Here is a 10,257-nt window from a genome sequence, read left to right on the forward strand (position 1 = left end):
CTCTGCTATCCTAGCCCCTCTGTTATCCTACCCCTCTACTATCCTACTCTCTCTACTATCCTACCCCTCTACTATCCTACTCTCTCTACTATCCTAGCCCCTCTACTATCCTAGCCTCTACAATCCTAGCCCCTCTACAATCCTAACCCCTCTGCCATCCTAGCCCCTATACTATCCTAGCCCCTATGCTATCCTAGCCCCTCTACTATCCTAGCCCCTCTACTATCCTAGCCTCTCTACACACAAGGTGGTGAGCATTAAGTCCCTAAATTATATCCCTAAGTGTTAGGTTTGATCCGAGAATGGGAGATAGCTCCAGTTCCTAGGATCAAGAACCCCACAAGAGGCTCAAGGTAACCCTCTTGACGGGTGCCAAGTTTCCTTGAGAGATAACCTTGAGGTTCTCAAGATCCATGTCTCCTCTTGTGTCTCCCGCCACCTCTGTCTACCCGCTTCTGTTTATCTCTGCCCGTCCCTTATCTCTCCGCCTGTCTCCCGTCTCTTGTACGTGCGTGTGTTATCTCAGTCTCCCCTTCCTTGCAAGTGGCACTAGTTTGTTGATTGCCCTCGTTTACCCTATTATATTCCCCTTTCTCCTCTTTCCGCAGCTTCCACTCTTGTTTTCCTCTCCCCTTTCTCTCTCTCTGTCTGTCTCTTTCTCTTTCTCTCTCTCTCTTACTCTCTCTCTCTCTCTCTCTCTCTCTCTCCTTTCTCTCTTTTTTTTTACACAGGGTTTGACAAGGTCAGGTTAAGGATCCCTATCTTTATTGGCAAGCTAATTACAGGTAAGGGATTCCTAACTTTATGAACAAGCTAAGAGCTGTTACCTACATCAGCTCATTTGAAAGTATTTTTATTGTATGAGACAGACAAGTAGGTAACAGGATGAAGTTGGAGCCATCTGTGGGCCAGCATTCTCTCTCTCTCTCTCTCTCTCATATATTAAGTTATTTTAAACACTGAAGAGAGTGTGACACTCCCAAACATTGAGATATTAAAAGGAGGATTTATATAAAGTTTCTGGTAATTAACCGAACCATGATTATATGTTTTATTAATTCTGTGTACTAATATATGTTTGTGTTCCCACAGGTGAGTTCAGCAGCTGTGCCGCGTTGTGTGAGTATGTCCGGCTCAGCAGCTGTGCCGCGTTGTGTGAGTATGTCCGGCTCAGCAGCTGTGCCGCGTTGTGTGAGTATGTCCGGCTCAGCAGCTGTGCCGCGTTGTGTATGTCCGGCTCAGCAGCTGTGCCGCGTTGTGTGAGTATGTCCGGCTCAGCAGCTGTGCCGCGTTGTGTGAGTATGTCCGGCTCAGCAGCTGTGCCGCGTTGTGTGAGTATGTCCGGCTCAGCAGCTGTGCCGCGTTGTGTGAGTATGTCCGGCTCAGCAGCTGTGCCGCGTTGTGTGAGTATGTCCGGCTCAGCAGCTGTGCCGCGTTGTGTGAGTATGTCCGGCTCAGCAGCTGTGCCGCGTTGTGTGAGTATGTCTGGCTCAGCAGCTGTGCCGCGTTGTGTGAGTATGTCTGGCTCAGCAGCTGTGCCGCGTTGTGTGAGTAGGTCCGGCTCAGCAGCTGTGCCGCGTTGTGTGAGTATGTCCGGCTCAGCAGCTGTGCCGCGTTGTGTGAGTATGTCCGGCTCAGCAGCTGTGCCGCGTTGTGTGAGTATGTCCGGCTCAGCAGCTGTGCCGCGTTGTATGTCCGGCTCAGCAGCTGTGCCGCGTTGTGTATGTCCGGCTCAGCAGCTGTGCCGCGTTGAGAGTATGTCCGGCTCAGCAGCTGTGCCGCGTTGTGAGAGTATGTCCGGCTCAGCAGCTGTGCCGCGTTGTGTATGTCCGGCTCAGCAGCTGTGCCGCGTTGTGTGAGTATGTCCGGCTCAGCAGCTGTGCCGCGTTGTGTGAGTATGTCTGGCTCAGCAGCTGTGCCGCGTTGTGTGAGTATGTCCGGCTCAGCAGCTGTGCCGCGTTGTGTGAGTATGTCCGGCTCAGCAGCTGTGCCGCGTTGTGTGGGTATGTCCGGCTCAGCAGCAGTGCCGCGTTGTGTATGTCCGGCTCAGCAGCTGTGCCGCGTTGTGTATGTCCGGCTCAGCAGCTGTGCCGCGTTGTGTATGTCCGGCTCAGCAGCTGTGCCGCGTTGTGAGAGTATGTCCGGCTCAGCAGCTGTGCCGCGTTGTGAGAGTATGTCCGGCTCAGCAGCTGTGCCGCGTTGTGTATGTCCGGCTCAGCAGCTGTGCCGCGTTGTGTGAGTATGTCCGGCTCAGCAGCTGTGCCGCGTTGTGTGAGTATGTCCGGCTCAGCAGCTGTGCCGCGTTGTGTGAGAATGTCCGGCTCAGCAGCTGTGCCGCGTTGTGTGAGTATGTCCGGCTCAGCAGCTGTGCCGCGTTGTGAATGTCCGGCTCAGCAGCTGTGCCGCGTTGTGTATGTCCGGCTCAGCAGCTGTGCCGCGTTGTGTGGGTGTCCGGCTCAGCAGCTGTGCCGCGTTGTGAGAGTGTCCGGCTCAGCAGCTGTGCCGCGTTGTGAGAGTGTCCGGCTCAGCAGCTGTGCCGCGTTGTGAGTGTCCGGCTCAGCAGCTGTGCCGCGTTGTGAGTGTCCGGCTCAGCAGCTGTGCCGCGTTGTGAGAGTGTCCGGCTCAGCAGCTGTGCCGCGTTGTGAGTGTCCGGCTCAGCAGCTGTGCCGCGTTGTGAGAGTGTCCGGCTCAGCAGCTGTGCCGCGTTGTGAGTGTCCGGCTCAGCAGCTGTGCCGCGTTGTGTGAGTATGTCCGGCTCAGCAGCTGTGCCGCGTTGTGTGAGTATGTCCGGCTCAGCAGCTGTGCCGCGTTGTGAGAGTGTCCGGCTCAGCAGCTGTGCCGCGTTGAGTGTGTGTCCGGCTCAGTAGCTGTGCCGCGTTGTGAGAGTGTCCGGCTCAGCAGCTGTGCCGCGTTGTGTGTGTCCGGCTCAGCTGCTGTGCCGCGTTGTGTGAGTTTGTCCGGCTCAGCAGCTGTGCCGCGTTGTGTGAGTATGTCCGGCTCAGCAGCTGTGCCGCGTTGTGTGAGTATGTGCGGATCAGCAGCTGTGCCGCGTTGTGAGAGTGTCCGGCTCAGCAGCTGTGCCACGTTGTGAGAGTGTCCGGCTCAGCAGCTGTGCCGCGTTGTGAGAGTGTCCGGCTCAGCAGCTGTGCCGCGTTGTGAGAGTGTCCGGCTCAGCAGCTGTGCCGCGTTGTGAGAGTGTCCGGCTCAGCAGCTGTGCCGCGTTGTGTGAGTGTCCGGCTCAGACATATTTCCTACAGTTTTCCCTTGAATTATGTGTATACTGTCGTGCCTAATAGGTCGACCTTGTTTAATAGGCCGACCTTGTTTAATAGGTCGACCTTGTTTAATAGGCCGACCTTGTTTAATAGGTCGACCTTGTTTAATAGGTCGACCTTGTTTAATAGGCCGACCTTGTTTAATAGGTCGACCTTGTTTAATAGGTCGACCTTGTTTAATAGGTCGACCTTGTTTAATAGGTCGACCTTGTTTAATAGGCCGACTTTGTTTAATAGGTCGACCTTGTTTAATAGGTCGACCTTGTTTAATAGGTCGACCTTGTTTAATAGGTCGACCTTGTTTAATAGGCCGACCTTGTTTAATAGGTCGACCTTGTTTAATAGGTCGACCTTGTTTAATAGGCCGACCTTGTTTAATAGGCCGACCTTGTTTAATAGGTCGACCTTGTTTAATAGGTCGACCTTGTTTAATAGGTCGACCTTGTTTAATAGGTCGACCTTGATTAATAGGTCGACCTTGTTTAATAGGTCGACCTTGTTTAATAGGCCGACCTTGTTTAATAGGCTGACCTTGTTTAATAGATCGACCTTGTTTAATAGGCCGACCTTGTTTAATAGGTCGACCTTGTTTAATAAGTCGACCCTTAAATTAACTTAGAAACCTCGTCTAACTTCCCTTAAATTAACTTAGAAACCTTATCTAACTTCCCTTAAATTAACTTAGAAACCTCATCTAACTTCCCTTAAATTAACTTAGAAACCTCATCTAACTTCCCTTAAACTAACAATTTTTTAGCACAATTCTACTATGTATATCATAGGTTAATTTAAATTTAGTCCTCAAGATCAATAATATATATTTTCTTTGTTTTGCTCCAATGTATTTCCGGTGTTTTATGGGAAAAAAAAAATTTCATTCTGCTAATTCGGCAAAGTTCACCCTAGATAAATAGAAAAAACTTGAGGATTCGGCTTCTGGCCTGGTCCAGAAACTGGAGTTCAACCCCACCAAGTGTAAAGTCATGAAGATTGGGGAAGGGTTAAGAAGACCGCAGACGGAGTACAGTCTAGGGGGCCAGAGACTACAAACCTCACTCAAGGGAAAAGATCTTGGGGTGAGTATAACACCAGGCACATCTCCTGATGCGCACATCAACCAAATAACTGCTGCAGCATATGGCCGCCTAGCAAACCTCAGAACAGCATTCCGACATCTTAATAAGGAATCGTTCAGGACCCTGGACACCGTGTACGTTAGGCCCATATTGGAGTATGCGGCACCAGTTTGGAACCCACACCTAGCCAAGCACGTGAAGAAACTAGAGGAAGTGTGCAACCAGACTAGTCTCGGAGCTAAGGAGCATGTCCTACGAGGAGAGGTTAAGGGAAATCGACCTGATGACACTGGAGGACAGGAGAGATAGGGGGGATATGATAACGTATAAAATACTGAGAGGAATTGACAAGATGGACAGAGACAAGATGTTCCAGAGATGGGACACAGCAACAAAGGGGACACAATTGTTAGTTGAAGACACAGATGAATCACAGGGATGTTAGGAAGTATTTCTTCAGTCACAGAGTTGTCAGGAAGTGATATAGTGGAGGCAGGATCCATACATAGCCTTAAGACGGGAAAATAACCATGCCACATATAAACTAATGTAGATCTTAATACTACTGATTGCGAAAAGGATGTAAGAGTTGTGGTTAGCAGTAATCTAAAGCTAAGACATCAGTGCATAATTGGCTTCATATAAAGAAGTATGAACACTAGAAGTCCTCAGGTTGTTCTTCAACACTGTATATCCTTGGTTAGGCCTCATTTAGACTATGCTGCTCAGTTCTGGTCACCGTATTACAGAATGGATATAAATGCTCTGGAAAACGTACAGAGGAGGATGACGAAGTTGATCCCATGTATCAGAAATCTTACCTATGAGGATAGACTGAGGCCCTGAATCTGCACTAACAGTAGTAACGGCAGCAGTAATACTAACAGTAGTAGTGGTAACGGCAGTAGTAGTGCTGGTAGCAATAGTAACAGTAGTGCCGCTGCCATCCATGCCGCTGCCATCCTTGCCGCTCCCATCCTTGCCGCTGCCATCCTTGCCGCTGCCATCCCTGCCGCTGCCATCCCTGCCGCTGCCATCCCTGCCGCTGCCATCCCTGCCGCTGCCATCCTTGCCGCTGCCATCCTTGCCGCTGCCATCCTTGCCGCTGCCATCCCTGCCGCTCCTGTCTTTCCCACTCCTCTGTTCCCTACCCTTTTTTCTCTCCGTTTTTCTTTATTCTTCCCCCCCTCTCTCTCTCTCCCTTATCTCCTCATTTCCCTCCCCTTTCCTCCTCTACCCTCCCCTGATCCCACTCTCCTCTTTCCCCTCACCCTCCCCTGATCCCCCCTCTCTTTAACCTCATTCTCTTTCTCCTTTCTCTTCCTCTTGTTCATCTCCCCTGTTCCCTTTCCTCCTCCTTCCAGTGATTCCCTCCCCCTCGAGCCTTTCTCCTCCGCTCCTCGGCCCTTATACTTTCCCCTCCCCTCAAACTGACCCCCTCCCCTCCCCTCACACAGTTCCCATCCCCTCCCCTCACACAGTTCCCTTCCCCTCCCCTCACACAGTTCTTTTCCCTCACACTATTCCCCTCCCTTCCCTTCCCCTCCCCTCACACTGTTCTCCTCCCTTCCCCTCGCACAGTTCCCCTCCCCTCACACTGTTCTCCTCCCTTCCCCTCGCACAGTTCCCCTCCCCTCACACTGTTCTCCTCCCTTCCCCTCGCACAGTTCCCCTCCCCTCACACTGTTCCCTTCCCCTCACACTGTTCCCTTCCCCTCACACTGTTCCCCTCCTCTCCCCTCACACAGTTCCCCTCCCCTCCCCTCACACAGTTCCCCTTCCATCCCCTCACACAGTCTCTCTCACCTCACACTGATCCCCTCCCTTCCCCTCACACAGTTCCCCTCCCCTCACATTGTTCCCCTCCCTTCCCCTCACACAGTTCCCCTCCCCAGCACCAGCTATGTCCCGTGTGTTGTGATTGTCATAATTTTGCAGTAATACCGTCGACAATCCTGTAATCTTGCTATTAGGTAACCGACCCTATTGACGGGCGCTAACTGCTCTGCCATTTTGCGATTAAAAGGCGGCAGTGTGTAGCAAAAACTGTTAACTGTTGCTTCTCTCTCTCTCTCTCTCTCTCTCTCTCTCTCTCTCTCTCTCTCTCTCTCTCTCTCTCTCTCTCTCTCTCTCTCTCTCTCTCTCTCTCTACACTCGACCTCTACAATAATATATAGGTGAGTAGTCTCGTAGATACACACACAGTCACAAACACAGACACACACACACACACACACACACACACACACACACACACACACACACACACACACACACACACACATAAACACAGTCACACACAAACGCAGTCACACACAAACACAGTCACAGACACAGTCACAGACACAGTCACAGACACAGTCACACACACACACACACACACACACACACACACACACACACACACACATATAAACACAGTCACACACAGTCACAGACACAGTCACACACACAGTCACACACACAGTCACAAACACAGACACAGACACACACACACACACACACACACACACATAAACACAGTCACACACACACACACACACACACACACACACACACACACACACACACACACACACACACACACACACACACACACACACACACACACACACACACACAGTCACACACACACAGACACACACAGACACACACACACACACACACACACACACACACACACACACACACACACACACACACACACACACACACACACACACACACACACCATATCCTCGTATCCCGACAATTTCTATATGTTTCTCTTTGTATCTTCCAGTATTCTCATGCGCTTCCTCTTCCTTATCTCTCTCATCTTCTCTGTTACACTTTACCTCCCACTCCCCCTATCTCCTCTCTTCCGCATTTCTTCCTCTCTCTTTCTCCCTTTTCTCCCCTCTGCCTCTCTTCCACTTCCTGGGTCTCTCTTCCCCCCTCCCCCATCTTACCCCCCTCCCCCGCCACACTTTTCCTGCCTCTCTACATTAATCCTGAGCTCGGAGAAAAATAGCGGCAAATTATTAACGTAATTGGAGGTAAATTGGAAAATCAATATGATTAATAACGGTGTATGCAACTTTGAAATTATAAATATAGGAAAATTGCATTAGAGGGACGAAGAGGGTGAGCTGTTCACGAAATAGGATTAGCGAGAGGGATTGAAGCAAGGGGGGGGTGGGGGGGGAGAGGGATTTGGGAGTGGGCGTGGGAGATTAGGACTAAAATGTGATTCGTGCGCTATGATTCCCTACTAAGATTATATTATGCAGATGATGCTGTTTGTTGTGTGTGTGTGTATGTGTGTGTGTGTGTGTGTGTGTGTATGTGTGTGTGTATGTGTGTGTATGTGTGTGTGTATGTGTGTGTGTATGTGTGTGTGTATGTGTGTGTGTATGTGTGTGTGTGTGTGTGTGTGTGTGTGTGTGTATGTGTGTATGTGTGTGTGTGTGTGTATGTGTGTACGTGTGTGTGAGAGAAAGAGAGAGAGAGAAAGAGCTAAGAGTGCTAATGTTTATATTTTTAAACGTGTTAATATTATAAAAGTATCGGCTAGTATCGGCCGATTTTTCACCGATACGGATATTTAATTCGTCAGAAAACATTCAGAGAAGAATAAATTAATCCATTACATAAGAAATCTTTCACACCAAGAAAGACTGAAATCCCTTAAAAAACATTGTTTTGTAAGACGACGTATGAAGGAAGACGTGACTGACCTCAGCACCGATACCGTAAACAAAAAAAAAAGGCCGATACCCGCCATATATACGATGCCATACGTATATATGGCATTTGTTTATATATTTCGCATAAGTCTTTTTATCCACACGTACAAGACTTCGGTATTTTTATTGAGGAAACGTTTCGCCACTCTCAGAGAAGATACCCCAAGTGTTGCACAAGTGTTTAACTTATCAACTTGTCGGTTCTCTGAACCATTTATCTACATTCTTTTTATCCACTTTTCCGAGGCTCTGGGTTCCACAATTTGCATTAGAGGTGGACCCCATCATTTATATATATATATATATATATATATATATATATATATATATATATATATATATATATATATATATATATATACATATACATATATGTCGTGCCGAATAGGCAAAATTTGCGATCTTGGCTTAAATAGCAACGCTCATCTTGCCATATAGGACAAGTGAAAATTTGTGTATGCAATAATTTCGCCAAAATCATTCTGAACCTAACTAAAAAAAATATATTTGATTATGTTTGTTTAGTACTAAATTATTGTAAACGAATTTAAAATATATTTAGTTGGGTTAGGCTAAAATAAATTGTTCTTGTTATAATAAGGTTAGGTAAGTTTTCTAAGATTCTTTTGTTGCAAAACTAAAAATTTTACATTAACATTAATGAAAAAAATATATCTTTAAACGTATAAAAGAAAATTTTAGAAAGGACTTAATTTTAAATGAGTTCTTACTAATTGACCAGTTTTACATATTCGGCACGACATATATATATATATATATATATATATATATATATATATATATACTATATATATATATATATATATATATATATATATATAATATATGCAAAACAACCACTCTGAAAGAATAGAGAAATTCCAAGCGCTTTCATAATTTTTCACAGAAAGTAGGCAGGAACAGTAGAGATGTGAAGACGATGTAATCTGTCCATCACTCCATCACTTTGCATAGTTCCTTGATAATGTGAGTAGTCACGAAAGCGCTTGGAATTTCTCTATTCTTTCAGAGTGGTTGTTTTGCATATTCTGAAATCACCTGTTTACTGTGATCTTATTGCATATATATATGTATGTATATATATATATATATATATATATATATATATATATATATATATATATATATATATATATATATATATATATATATATATAATATTCAAAACAACCACTGTGAAAGAGTAATGAAATTCCAAGCGCTTTCGTAATTTTTCACATTATCAAGGAACTGTAAAAATAAACTTCTTAGGACCTGGAAATAATGGAATACAATCAGCATATCGGTAAAAAATAAATCCCCTTCATCAGAATTTATTTTTGCTATGCATCATACATCACAGGTTCTGACTGTAATATTAGATATGTTGGTAACACATTCTAGAGATTTAGAAATAGAATTTGTCTAAACTGGGTTTGAGAAGGACCAGCCAAGTATGAACCGGTAGGCCTTAGGCTGTAATCCCAGAGGAGCCTTGCACCTGTTGCTGTTCCTTCTCTGACACTCATCAAAAATCTGAATCTGACAGTCACTGACTCTGATAAAGTTGTGGCCAGAGTACTTCTGACTTAATTCCTTTAGAGCTGTCATCTCCGAGGACTTAAACCTGTACTCATTAATAATTATTCTTTAGCTAGTTTATATTAGATTAAGTTATGTTCTTGTTTTATGGTGGGTTTAGCTTTGTTTTATTCTTTGTTGTTTATGTCTGAGTAATGACTGACAGTTTGTGGCTGAGTAATGATTGATAGTTTGTGGCTGAGTAATGACTGACAGTTTGTGGCTGAGTAATGACTGACAGTTTGTGGCTGAGTAATGACTGACAATTTGTGGCTGAGTAATGACTGACAGTTTGTGGCTGAGTAATGACTGACAGTTTGTGGCTGAATAATGACTGACAGTTTGTGGCTGAGTAATGACTGACAGTTTGTGGCTGAGTAATGACTGACAGTTTGTGGCTGAGTAATGGCTGACAGTTTGTGGCTGAGTAATGGCTGACAGTTTGTGGCTGAGTAATGGCTGACAGTTTGTGGGTGAGTAATGGCTGACAGTTTGTGGGTGAGTAATGGCTGACAGTTTGTGGCTGAGTAATGGCTGACAGTTTGTGGCTGAGTAATGGCTGACAGTTTGTGGCTGAGTAATGGCTGACAGTTTGTG

General features: G+C 46.3%; 1 protein-coding gene across 1 annotated transcript in view; it reads left to right on the top strand.

Annotated features, from left to right (window-relative positions):
• Positions 1–10,257, top strand: part of LOC128702846 (uncharacterized) — a 541,804-nt gene that overhangs the window by 205,022 nt on the left and 326,525 nt on the right. The gene's annotated exons all lie outside the window — the stretch shown is intronic.

The sequence above is a fragment of the Cherax quadricarinatus genome, chromosome 82 (genome assembly GCF_038502225.1).
Source record: "Cherax quadricarinatus isolate ZL_2023a chromosome 82, ASM3850222v1, whole genome shotgun sequence".
Classification (NCBI taxonomy): domain Eukaryota; kingdom Metazoa; phylum Arthropoda; class Malacostraca; order Decapoda; family Parastacidae; genus Cherax; species Cherax quadricarinatus.